This window comes from Podarcis melisellensis (genome assembly GCF_964234715.1).
Source record: "Podarcis melisellensis genome assembly, chromosome: 2".
In the NCBI taxonomy this organism is placed as follows: Eukaryota; Metazoa; Chordata; class Lepidosauria; order Squamata; family Lacertidae; genus Podarcis; species Podarcis melisellensis.
In genome coordinates, this window is record NC_138529.1 from 16,633,371 (window position 1) to 16,647,649 (window position 14,279).

General features: G+C 43.1%; 1 long non-coding RNA gene across 1 annotated transcript; it reads right to left on the bottom strand.

The window, feature by feature from the left end:
• Positions 1–3,113: 3,113 nt before the first annotated feature.
• On the bottom strand, positions 3,114–13,923 carry LOC309363063. Its single transcript, XR_014165210.1, has 4 exons — positions 13,832–13,923; positions 12,177–12,282; positions 6,162–6,273; positions 3,114–3,910 (listed from the first exon to the last, which is right to left on the bottom strand). It is a non-coding gene; the product is annotated as an uncharacterized lncRNA (long non-coding RNA).
• Positions 13,924–14,279: the final 356 nt, after the last annotated feature.

Consider the following 14,279-nt stretch of genomic DNA (forward strand, 5'->3'; position numbering starts at 1 on the left):
AAAGGTGATCCAGTGCTCTTTCCCCACCTATTTGTAACTGATGCTTACATTTTGTGCTGGGTATTGTGAGGATGTCCCCATGTTCCTTGGCATTAAAAGATGCCTCTGCTATCATGTAAACGACTATTTGTTAACTTAAAAAGTGGGGCAGAAATTTTAACATAAATGTATGCAACAGTGCAATCTCAGGCATGCCTACTTGGAAGTGAGTCCCATTTGTTTCAATGGGTAAAAAAAAAAAAAGGTAAAGGACCCCTGGATGGTTAAGTCCAGTCAAAAGCGACTATGGTGTTGTGGTGCTCATCTTGCTTTAAGGCGGAGGGAGCCGGCGTTTGTCCACAGACAGCTTTCCAGGTCATGTGGCCAGCATGACTAAACCGCTTCTGGCACAATGGGACACCGTGATGGAAACCAGAGTGCACGGAAATGCCATTTACCTTCCCGCTGCCGTGATATCTATTTATCTACTTGCACTGGTGTGCTTTCGAACTGCTAGGTTGGCAGGATCTGGGACAGAGCAACGGGAGGATTTGAACCGACAAATTGGTGGATTTGAACCGCCAATCTTCTGATCGGCATCATCGTCATTTTTAATTTGTATACCGTCTTTCGATCTTACCCAAGACAGTTTACAAGCTGAAGAAACAAAAAATGTACATCTTATAACAATCTAATGCAATACAAAAATGTGATAATGAAATAAAACTTTAAAATAAGGAAAATAAGGCAAGAGTCTCAGTGGTTTAGACCACAGTGCCACCCACTCCTGTTTTCCTCTCCAGTATGCATAGAATGCCAGCCTAAATAAGCAAGCAGGGTTTTTTTTGTGTTTTTTGTTTTAACAGAGATGCCACAAAGTTTCCACTTATTCCTCCTCCAGCAGAACCTAGCACTGCAAAATCTGCTTTGAATATCCTATCAGGAATATCGCATTATACAAATGGGCAAGAACTACTGACCAGTATTATGCTGTGATGGAGAAAGGCGAGAGGATTGACTACAAGTAGCCTGTCATGAAAATGTTTAAGGGTGGCTTCATATATTTATTACAGGAGACTTGTTATAAATCTCTCCAGACCAGACTATTGTTCCAAAAGCACCATTTGCATGCTCATGGGAATGTGAACTTTAAGACTATGAAGGGCAAAAACATACAGCACTCTGTGTCAGGCAATTAACAGTCTGTTTTTGTCCTGCTTAATTTAATGCTTTAGCTAAGCTTAGCATGCAAATATCCACTGGAACAAGGGGTTGCATCTATGACAAAATAATCAATCTTTTGGCAGTTAGCTCATGTAAGAGTCATTTAGAATTATGACTCGAAGGAGGAAAAAACATTCGGATATCCTCTTGTAATTACTGTGAACAATGTAACGCTTTGAAGGCACTCTGTATGCTCTGTAAGAATTAGAGCTATTTTTTAAAAGCCCTTGCATAGCTTCTGATCACCTCTGAGTCACTGTTAACTTCAAGCTGTCTACTGATACTGACACTGGTACTATGACAATATAATTCTTTACAGATAATGTCTGTCAAAGATGGTGTTAAGAATTAACAGGATTTACAGTTGCATTGGGGAGAGAACCTTGCGATTTAGAAGGGTTGCCAAGGGAATTGAACTCAGGAATTGCCTTCCCCGATTGCAGACATACTCGAGATAATTCTGCTAATGAGTTTTGCTTTTACTTAGGGTCTGTAAAGATGTCTATACTACAGGTAGCATGACTGTGATAATACCCTGCTCTCCATACCTAAAATAGAACCTGGGTAGAGATGCCAAGAATCATATCCAAGCTCAGACGTGGAGAAGAACTTTAGGAGCTCATAAAAACTCAAAGGAGAAACAAGAATTGCAAATTACTGAATTTTTATCGGGCTCAGTTTAAAATCTGATCCAGAGAAGAATTCCTGATGTCCCTCCTCACATCACCAGGATTCTCTTTCTGTCGTCACCAGCATCTCTGCTAGCCCCCATCCCTAAAACACACTGCTTCTTCCCGGGCAAGTGGCAGTAAAAGTGGGAGCAGCAGTGATGGGCGCACAGAACCGAGAGGGTGATTTCTCCCTTCATTCTTCATACCTTACATACTAGGGTAACATGCTGGAGTAACAGTGAATCAGGGAGCAAGTCTATCAAGGACCGCCTCTTTCCATATGAACCTACCCGGATCCTGAGATCATCTTCTGACGTCCTTCCTCGTGTGCCCCCTCTTCAAGAGGTTCGGAGGGTGGCAACACGAGAACGGGCCTTCTGGTCTGTGGAATGCTCTCCGCAGGGAAGTTTGCCTGGCGCCTTCATTATACACCTTTAGGCGCCAGGCAAAAACATTCCTTTTTAACCAGGCCTTTGGTTGATCCGATTTACATCCTATGCCCTTTTAAAATGTGTTGTTTTTTTAATGGGGGGGGGCTATTTTTATTAGGTATTTTGTGGTTTTATATCTTGAGTTTATTCTGTGAACTGCCCTGAGACCGCTGGGTATAGACCGGTATATAAATTATAATAATAATATTAATAATATCCATGCATCCATCCATCATCTCTGATATTGCTACACCACTCTTCATCCTGTAGGATCCGAGGGTGACATACAAAGATGGTCCAAACGTACCCAATGGTTACTGCAGTTTCCTATAGGCTTCCCAGAAGTACCTGGCTGGTGACTGTGGAAAACAGAAGGCAAGGTAAAGGTAAAGGTAAAGGGACCTCTGACCATTAGGTCCAGTTGCGGATGACTCTGGGGTTACGGCGCTCATCTCGCTTTACTGACCGAGGGAGCCGGCGTACAGCTTCCAGGTCATGTGGCCAGCATGACTAAGCTGCTTCTGGTGAACCAGAGCAGTGCACCTTCCCGCTGGAGCGGTACCTATTTATCTACTTGCACTTTGACGTGCTTTCGAACTGCTAGGTTGGCAGGAGCTGGGACAGAGCAACGGGAGCTCACTCCATCATGGGGATTCGAACCGTCGACCTTCTGATCAGCAAGTCCTAGGCTCTGTGGTTTAGAGCACAGCACCACCCGCGTCCCTTAGAAGGCAAGGTAGATGAAACTTTACTTTGATACAGCAAGGCTGGTCTAACAGTGCAATCCTACCCATGTCAACTCAGAAGTAACTCCTTGTACACTCAGCGGGGCTCACTCCCAGGTCAGTGCGTTTAGGATTACAGCACTTTGTTTTTATGTCTCTTGAGCCTATTGCCGAAATGTGGGATCGTGCAGTGGCAGATTTTGACATCTCGAATTCCAGTGGCATCCTGTAAGACGCCAAAATCTGGCGTCCTCACCACTCTCCTGTTGGACTCCATAGTTGAGGCACATGCTACGGCAACCCCAGAAGCTCTGCTCTGGGTGCGACCAAACCGGTTACACTCCCCAGATCCACCTTTGGGTTATGACTTGGGACATAGGGTGAGGTTGGATAATCTGATGGTACCTGTTTTTGCTGTGTGATTCCATGAGCAGCAAGCCAGTGTTAATTGTGAAGTTCAATCTTTATCATTTGAAGGTTAAATAAATGTTCTTCAATTTTCAGTTAGGGTTCACAGCCCAAATATACTGCCTTTCCCTCCTCCCCTCACAAAATCAACAATAGCAAAATCCTCCATCCCAGTCTCTTGGATGAAAAAGGTTAGGTCAGGAGAGTTTATAGCATCTCTTTTGCTTTCCTGTGTCTTCCATCTTCCTTGTATCTCTGCCATGTGCCTGGTGGAAAAACAGGGGTTGACACTGTCAGCAAATTGACGCATGTTCTTGTATTTATATCTCCTTGCTTTCTTTCCTGCATCTGTTGTCTGTTATCTCGGGTGGAAGGGTCTGAACGAAATAATAAACGGCATTGCACACATCCATGCTTATGACAGAAGCACCTGATGTTCTTTTCTCCCCTTCCTTTTTTAAAAGATGATTTTCTTGCAGAAGCCGGAAAAGTGAAACAGAAATATTACCAAATTAAAAATGCTGTAATGCTCTAAAATGCTTATAGAAATGGCAAAGCTAACTGCATACCCAAGAAGACAGACAAAACAAAAACTCAGACCAGAATGGCAATGTTTCGAAGAACTCACGGACAAACACTGTTCAAGACAGAATATGTTGATATGCTTAGATTAAAGGAGTAAAGTAGAAAATATTAATTAGGGATATCCTAATGAGATCAAAATTTAAAATTTAAAAATTGCCATGTTAGTATCAAATCTATAAGATAAGGAAGTTGAGATGTTGTGGAGGGGGGGTCAAAGGGTTGTGGTGGTGGGAAGATATGGGGGTGGGAAGGATTTATGTGTATGTGTAATGATTCTAAGGGGTTGCTCGTGCGTAAGTTGCCACCACTCCTGGCTAGGTTACCTGGTTGAACCCTTTCTGTCTGGACAGCCCTTCACTTCGTGGCTGTCTCAGTCGCTGGCAGAATCCGTCAGTTGGCGTTTCTTGAACTTCTTCCAGCAAAGAAGTTCTTTGACGCCAAGTCTCCTCCTACTCTCCCTGCGCGGAAGTCTTCTGCGCAGGGAAGGTGTGGGCAGCGGAGGACCCGTGCTCTCCCCGCTGGTCTCCGGCGAGGAGTCCTGGAGCCTCCTCTCCGATTCCCCCATCTGCCCCCCTTCTCCACTGGTGTTACGCTGATTTCCTTCCCCAGCAGATGGGCTGCCTCTCTCCCCTACTGGGACCCTCTCTGGCATCCCTCTGGAGCCTTCCCTCCACCTCTAGCTCCGATGGCAGTTCCCTGACAGTATGTAAATAGTAGCCTTATTTTTGTATGTCTTTGCACTGGTAGGGTGCATTTCTTTTTCTTTTTCTGTATTATTAAAATTTAATAAAAAATAAAAATGCTAAATAACATATTAATAGAAGTATGACAAATATTTAAAACCAAATAAATATTGAAATGCATAAATTTATTGGATTGAATGCTATCCACTGGGTCCTTTTGATTCTGCAAAAGGGTACACGTATGGAAGAAATAGACAACTTTTAAACTGTTTTCTGACCCTGTGCTATGGCAGGGAGGGTGAGGGTCTGTAGCAGGGGTGAGGAACATTTATCCTGCCTGACCACATTCTGTTCTGAGCAACCTTCCAGGGTCCATGTGCCAGGGGCTGAGGTGGAGGCAAAAGAGGGCAGAGCAATGAAAGCAAATAGGAACTTTGTGATAAAACTTAGTGATAAAGAGGGTTACAGATTCCTCTTTACCCTCCATCTAGGAAAACAAAAAGTATTATCAGAAATCAAGGACACATGCCATGGAGGCAAAAATACTCCAGTAAGGTACATTGGAAATAAATGGGGAGATAGCAGACCCTCCAAGTGTCCCTATTTTCCAGGCAGTGCTTTAGGCAAGTCAATTGAAAAAATTGTGGTCTTTTGGCATTTTGCCAGAAAAAGCTCAACAACTTTAGGGGTGTCCTGGTAGTTACTTTTTGAAAGATGGCAACCCTAAATTATCTGACCCTGAGCCATTTGAAGGCAGCAACGTACAGGGAAGTCTTTTATGTTTAATGTTTTTATTTATGTTGAAAGCTGCCCAGAGTGGCTGGGGCAACCGGCCAGACGGGTGGGGTATAAATAATAAAATTATTATTATTATTGAATAGGACATCCTTATTTTCATCAGAGAAATGTTGAAGGGTATGAGATACGCGGAATTCAACAATTATCTCATTGAAGCCTTATTTAGGTCCAGTGTAGGGACTTGAATATGCTTAATAGTAACGGCAATATTCTGGACCTTCTAGGCTGCAACATTTAAGGGGTTAATTTTATATGAGAATATATTATGTCATACAATGGCTAGAGAAATGAAGTTGGGTTTTCTTTTGGGCTAGTCACCCTTAAAACTGATGCGGGGGGATAACGACTTTGTTTTGCCTTCTGTGATTTTGCAGGAAATATATATATTTTTTTGTATGACCATGGCATTATGTACATGCCCCTAGGTAGTACTGTAAACACAGCGGCATGGAAAGTGCTTTGAAGAGATGTGGGTGTAGGCAAGGAAACAGAAGTACCAGGCTGGCATCTGATTGGCCACAAGGAAAACAGGATGCTGGACTAGATTGGCCATTGATCCAGCAAGCCTCCTGTGAATATCCTATGACCAAACCAGAGCAAATGAAAAGCATTTGCGTTCATGTTAAACAAAACATCCCTTTCGTTTTGCACAGTTACCAGGGCTCTGGATGAAATTGTAATCGCAGAAGAGAAGCAAGGGATTAAATTCCGTTTTAGCTTTGCTGGCACTCAGTCATAGATCCTTTCTGTCCCACTTTTGGTGGATTGTCTGAAAGAATATACAGCAATTCTGCATTTAGATGGCAAGCATAACATCTGTAATTTTCCATGCTTTACAATGTATTTCCCATAAATTACATAGTCATATTGATGTAAAGCATATATATTTGGTGTGCACTTCTTATGCACCAAAACCACATCACAAAATGAGAAGAAGTGTGTGAGTTGTCTTGGATTTTGCATTTTGATCCACAAACAAGTTCAGGAGTGTCAGATTAAGTAAGACTGCTGTAAAAAGCAGACTGATCAAATCTCTTCACCATACCTTAGTCTTCACTGAACAGCCCAGCCAGCATTGGCACTTAGTGATGCAACCACTGAACTGTGCATGTATGAACTAACAACACAACACAGAGATGCAGCCTTAATAAAGGCAAAGGCAAAGGCGAAAGATCCCTGGAAGGTTAAGTAAAGGACCCCATGATAGTTAAGTCCAGTCAAAGGTAACTATGGGGTTGTGGCACTCATCACGCTTTTCAGGCCAAGGGAGCCGGCATTTGTCCACAGACAGCTTTCCAGGTCATGTGGTCAGCATGACTTAAGCACTTTTGGTGCAACAGGACACCGTGACAGAAAGCAGAGCACACAGAAATGCTGTTTACCTTCTCGCTGTAGCAGTACCTATTTATCTACTTGCACTGGTGTTCTTTCAAACTGCTAGGTTGGCAGGAGCTGGGACAGAGCAATGGGAGCTCACTCCATCACAGGGATTCGAATTGCCAACCTTTTGATCGGCAAACCCAAGAGGGTCAGTGGTTTAGACCACAGCACCACCCAGGGTTATCACAGACCCCCTTATTACAGGGTTGGGCACCATGAAGTAACAGCAGAGAGACTTGAAGGTAGAGCTACAGCTGTGAAAAAGGAGCAGAGGTGGAAGCACACAGCGTGAGGAAGAGGCACCATGAAAATGAAGTTCTCCTCTTGGGGTATTGCTGCTCCCTTCAGTATTCAACAGATCTTATTTGCAGTGTTATTCACTCCCACCACAAACCCTTAGAGACTTCCTACTTGCCAAAACTCTTTCATTTCAGGGACCTCATTTAAAGACAAAAGAAGTGAAGAGAAAAGCTTTTTTCTAAAGATGAACCAGAGACTACAGTGGTACCTAGGATTACATACGCTTCAGGTTACATACGCTTCTGGTTACATTCGCTTCAGGTTACAGACTCCGCTAACCCAGAACTAGTACCTCGGGTTAAGAACTTTGCTTCAGGATGAGAACAGAAATCGTGCTCCGGCGGCGGCGCAGCAGCAGGAGGCCCCATTAGCTAAAGTGGTGCTTCAGGTTAAGAACAGTTTCAGGTTAAGAATGGACCTCTGGAACGAATTAAGTACTTAACCTGAGGTACCACTGTATTTAAAAGGGCTTTTTGCTATGTGCCCCAACAATCCCTTTGATAGGACTGATTCCATCAGAACTTTTCCCCATGTTTGTGTCTGTGTTTATGTGACTTTTTAGAAGTCTCTGCCGAGCACATGGCTTTTCCATGCCGATATGTGTCATAGGAGAGATAGAAAATGGCACTATTTTCTCCTTTAGAAGCAATCATGGTATAATTTCTTACTATGACAAGCTATACCTTTCAGTGGTGGTTTAGAGATAGTTATTCCATATATCATATTTTCTTCTCCCAGTACTGTTCATCTGCCATCTGGCGAAATATTGGAGGGCAGAGATGTCTGAGACTCAAAGGGGCTGCATGAGCAGAAATCACTTGTTGTGAAAGGCAGGGCCCCCAATTTCGGGCAGCCCTCTACCCCCTGAAGTCTCCTCTGCCTCCCCACTACTCCTGAGGGTTGCAATATTCTCAAAACAACCCGAGGTGTAGTGTTGTGTGAGGCTCTGGAGCGGGGAGAAATTCAGTGCCCTGCCTTAAAGAAGTGAAAGGGCTTTTATATATCCAGTGCTATCATTGGATCCAAGCGATTGGCAGTATAATACAGTAGACCTGCAACTGATGTGTGATTTATTACACAATTGCAGCTTTGCAAAGGCAATAGGAAAATCAGCAAGCAAGCGAACATGAAAATTCATCAGCATTTTAGTGTGGATTGTTCCTCATGCACACATCTTTTATGAAACTTCGTCTAATATAAACATTTTTGCAAAGCAAAATGTAATGAATTTTTAGAATTTTGTTTTCACTAATATGCATTTATATGCACACTCTACTCTGGCCTGTACATTTTTCTACGCATTACTTGACTGGAGAACTACACTACAAAATTCAGATATGCAATTTGCAAAGAAATTGCAAATTTCAGTTCACTTATTGTTTTGGAAGGTGTGAATTAGGTAGGGTCAAGTTTAAAGGCTAACTGAATTGAATTTTCCCCCTATCCCCACTCTGTGTTTTGTGGGGCTTACTCCCAGGTAAGTGAATACAGGATTGTAGTACTCGAAATAAATCTTGCTATGGATTTTGAACTGAGAAACGCATTGGGACATTTGGGAAATATAAATATTAGTGACTAACAAAAATGTGACTCACAAATTTATAATCAAGGTGCAGATCAGGCTTAACTTTATAACAGGCTTTACAAAGACTGAACCCTTCAAGCATCTTAAATGATAACAGATGTGGACCACTCCTTTCAATGCAAAAAACAAACAAACAAAACAAAAACAAAAAACCAGCCTGGTGACCCAGTCTTGAGACCTTTAAGACTCATAATAGAAGCCGCATCAACATATCAGATGGAGGTCACTAAATCTTTCCTCTGAAATATATTCTCTGCTGAAACCAGTTCATGAATGACACAAGGCATCATGATAAAAACAAACTGAGAAATTATTTAAGACTCCTGACCAGAACTTAGTTTTCTTTGTCACTTTCTGCCCAGAAATCTATTTCTCCTACCCAAGAAAAATGAGCAATACAATGCTTTTCCTTCAGTGAGTGAATATTATGGTGATATATAATGACACTGGGCTGTATTGATAGAAGGGGAGTTATAATGGAGGAAAATGGTACTCTTTCAGCCTGGAGCAAGTTTAATATCACCATTATTATTAAATAATGTTGGATATTTTCTTTTATGCAGTGCCTCCATTTCTTCTGTCCCAAGTCTCTCAGCTCAGAAATGACTGGGCTATTAAACTGTGTCTGTCATCTCAATACTTCCAGGAACCTCACAAGCAGGACATGAATGCAGTGCTCCTCTGCTGTTTGTCCCAACATATGATATTCAAAGATAGGCTGTTTCTAAACATGGATGCTCTAGTTACTCATCAAAGTGATATTTTTTACCTCCATTCTCGATGAACTTGTCTAGTTCCTTTTTCATCCAAGTCAGTGGCCATCCCTGTATCTGAAGGGATGAAGCCTGTCAAATTTCAGAACGATAGTTGCAATGGTTCTCCCACAAAGAAAGACTTTACTATTTTGGGATAAGCACAAGAGGAATTGTAGGGGCAGGGTGGTAGAAAAAAAGAGAGTGGATTCTCAGGAAATGCCTGCCCCCAGCAAAGTTATGCCCAATGATCATGAGTGGTAGTGAGGCTCCTGCCCTTCTCAGCTTTTTTTAAAAAAATATTATTCAATGTTTGGAATTGTTAGCATAAAGATTGGAAAGAAAACTGTCAATTTCATAATACTATTATACAAATCTATGGTGAAACCACACTTGGAATACTGTGCACAGTTCTGGACAAATCATAAGAACATGAGATCAGGGTCAGGCCAATGTCTCATCTCATCCAGGATCCTGTTCTCACATTGGCCAACCAGATCAGGGAAGTTTTTTTTAGTGTGTGGTGTTGTTTTACTATTTGTTGTTGTGAGCTGCCCAGAGTGGCAGATTCTAGCACAAGAGCCCTCTCCCCTCCTGTGGTTTCCAGCAATTAGTTTTCAGAAGCATTGCTGTGTCTCAATCTTCACCCCCAAAGTGAATATACGCTTGATCAAAGAATAATGCTCCTTCAAGCTGGGATGTCCATCCTCAAGAGGGAAACAAGATGGAGTCATGTGGGCATGGGGAGATGAGGATCTGGCTGGCAGGGCTGCTAGGAAGTCACAAGGATATAGCCGATGAGGTCTCAAGGGTGTGACAAGTTCTGGTTTCCTCCCTTGCAAAGATGCAGATGGGGGGGAAAGGTGGGAGATAATGGGAGAGGAATGGAGGCAGAGCCAGAGCATTCCAGACCCACCATCTCCCAGAACCCAGAAAGCCTTAAAAGTAGAAGAGCAAAGAGCTCAGCAGTGGCGGAGGAAGGGTGTGTGTGGTCCTCCCTGGGTGTCATCAATGAGGAGAGGTGACAACATGACAAAAATATGAGTTTAAAAAAATAATTTTTAAAAATTGGAGTCACAAAACTTTTTAGTTCAGTCAACAAATGTAACGAAACACGGCTGGCACTGGGCACCACACCATGGGGGACGGCACTCCTGTGGGGCCTGTAGCATGCCCAAGCCACACATCTCTCCTGGGAGTGACGTGATGGCTTGGGCACCTGAAGGCTCCATGCTGCCTGAAACGGCAGCATGGGACTTGTGTCTCCCACCAGCTCTCCCTCAGCTGCCCTATAGCTCAGGGGGAGGCGGCGAAGAGGCTCCACACAGCTTGCCTTGCCCCTGGCTGCAGGATGTGTGTGCCGTACCAGGCACCCGAGAGCTAGTTACACCACTAGAGCTCGGAGACAGATGGCCCTAAGTGGCAACTGTAAGGGTGTGTGTGTGGGTGGGTGTGCTGTTGATGAATAAGGAAGTGGGGGGAAAGGGAGGGTGAAGATTTACTCAGGACAATGCCATTACAGTGGTACCTCAGGTTACAGATGCTTCAGGATACAGACGCTTCAGGGTACAGACTCCGTTAACCCAGAAATATTACCTCGGGTTAAGAACTTTGCTTCAGGATGAGAACAGAAATCGTGCAGCAGCGGGAGGCCCCATTAGCTAAAGTGGTGCTTCAGGTTAAGAACTGTTTCAGGTTAAGAACGGAAGCTGCATTCTCAAGCCTCTCTCTGTCAACATTGAATAAAAAGCAGATGGTAAGGACTTTTCCTTGTCTTATCTGTTCCTGGCAACCTGCCACCTGATACCATGCCCTAAAAGGTAACATCAAAAGGCTGCCAAGCCTCCTTCACGCTACCTAAGAATACCCCTTTCATCATGGCTGGTCTCTCCTGCTACTTTTTTTTTTAAGCTATTAATATATTTATGTGCCTTCTCACAATAAGAAACCAAGAAACCGATTTCCAGCTTTCTGAATAAAAATGACTTCCTAGCAACAATGGGACTCCTGGGAAATACAGTGCCCTCCTTCTGATTATGCCTGCGCTGAAAGAGCTCCAAACATATCCAGATTGTTATGATGATAAGATGATACGAAATGTACCAAAAATGCAAATATTTAAGTGGAATCGAGATCTTACCATGTCTGCTTAAATGCACCAGGCAGGGGATGAGGCAGTGACAGAGTGAATCAAAATATGCTGCAGCTTATGTTAGCACAAGACGTTAAATAGAACATGAAGTGCAGTTACATTTTTATTCCAAGAATTAGGAAGTCTTTATCGCCACTTCTCTTATTTTATTGCTCTGATGCCTGATAGCAGAGGGGTGGAGGAACTGGGAACGGGTGGCGGCGCATAGCTAAATATAACAGTCTGTCTGTGGATTGCATCAATGGGATGTGTCAATTCATATGTAAATGGAGATAATAAAAGGCACAGGTGAGCGAGTGTGTGAAACAGGCTAACAACCAGCTTGTCACAAGTTCCTGAAACCTCTAGAAGCTGCTGTTTTCCCGCCCCATGGAAAGAGAGTAATTTTGGCAATATACTTAGAGGAAAAGATTGTATCACAAAATTTATTTTCAAACATACAAAAGGGGGGGGGAGACAATAGCACCAAGTGTCAACCACAGACATCTATTTAGTATTCTTACATTTTAGGAGTTCATCAGTCCAGGTCAACTTGTTGGCGTTGTTGGCATGCTTGGTTCTCTGCGGTGGTTGAAGGCAAGGAGGAGGGCTCTGTACTGCTTGCCCAATCTTAAATGAATGCACTTATTATAATGTACGCATAGACACATAGCTAGTCAACATGATCTCAAGTCTCTCTGCACTTTTCTGGAGGAGAGTCTTCCTGGGCCCGCCAGCAGCTGCTTGTTCTGATCTAATGATGTTGCTTCTGCAAATATTACAAGATTTGGAAACCCCCCAAATGCAGTGATAATATAATGAATGGGATTGTGATGCCTTTTTGTGATCAGGTGAAAATCATGGAGGTGCTGCTGGGTCCAGCCTTGATATTTGAGGAGTGGGCTAGGATAGAAACCAGAAGTAACCCAGCCAACTAGAAACTCAAAGTGGTGAGAAGGTTCTCCAGAACCGAGACTGCAGTGGCTTTCAAATCTGTGCTCTGGGGGAACCATAGACTTCCCCCAAAACTACAAGGGTTTTGTCAGAAGCTTTATTAAGAGGTAGTTTGCTTCCTCTGGCATAAACAACTGTCCACAGGGCAGTTGTTCTAGGGTTCATTTTCAATTTACATGAAGCTATGGTGAGGCCAAATCGAGAGTTTACCTCAGAATGCTTCCATGAATGCTAGAACATTGGAAGGAGTCTTGTGTTGAGTCAGCTGTTTGGTACAACTAGCTTGGCATTGTGACTTGCAGTGGCTTATGAGGGTTTCTGAGAGGGTTCTCTCTCAGACCTACCTAGAGATTCCAGGACCTCCTGTGTGCAAAACCAGATGCTCTAACACTGAGCTATTGTAAAGGTAAAAAGTAAAGGACCCCATGATGGTTAAGTCCAGTCAAAGGTGACTATGGGGCTGCGGCACTCATCTCACTTTCAGGCCGAGGGAGCCGGTGTTTGTTCACAGACAGCTTTCCTGGTCATGTGGCCAACATGACTAAACTGCTTCTGGTGCAATGGGACACCATGACAGAAACCAAAGCACACAGAAATGCCATTTACCTTCTTGCTGCAGCAGTACCTATCTATCTACTTGCACTAGCATGCTTTTGAACTGCTAGGTTGGCAGGAGCTGGGACAGAGCAACAGGATCTCACCCCATCGTGGGGATTCGAACCACTGACCTTTTGATTGGCAAGAGCAAGAGGCTCAGTGGTTTAGACCACAGCGCCACCTGTGTCCCTCGTGGGGATTCCAACCTCCGACCCTTCATCTATAATGCACAGGACTGAATTTTCAATTACAGCAGAAACCCAGGGTGAAATGGTATGAAAAGGGTCTCCTGGAGGCCAGAGGTTTGCAAACCACTGCTAAAAAGACAAGCACCCTCTGCCTGGGGCCACAGAACTCCCTTATTCCAACTATCAGTAGACACAGGAACTGTGAGTCAGGCTAGGTGGCTGGGGCTTCAAGATCAGTGAGTGTCAGAACATATTTACCTTTTGCCAGTCACTGTAGTTTAAGGGAAAATGTTATGAAAGCCCTGTCAAAGGCTGGTGGGCCTGGGACTTAGTAATGCTTGTCATTCAGTCCTTTTAGTGTTTCTAACATGACAATCAGAGGAAGAAATGCCTGAAAGATTTTGGGATAGAACACAAATTGAAGGTGTTTCTTTCTTTACCTTTTAATCTGAGGGCAGGAGAGACACAAAAGGACTTCAATTCCAGTTGGGGTGCATTCAATCCAGGAATATTTTCATGAAATCTAATAGTGTTAAATGCAAGATGTGACAGCTCAATTAATTTGTATTTGAATATAGTTGTGCTATATTTACCTCGGGAAAGGGATACATGAATCTTCTCAGTTTCTCATTTTTTTCCAATCTTAAATTCAGTTCTCCACATTTCTGCATTTTATAAAAAAATCCCTCATGAAGACTTGTCAGCCATTTAGCAAATTTCTCCTAATAAACAAATGTTAGCATGCAATTTTTACTGATATATACATTTTTGCAAACAATTTTCCCCAGTATAATGCAATCTTTGTATGCCTTGCTCACTTAGATATATGTATTTATGCACACTTTCTCTTAATAAGTGCATTTTGGTTGGGTTGGAAAACTACATTGC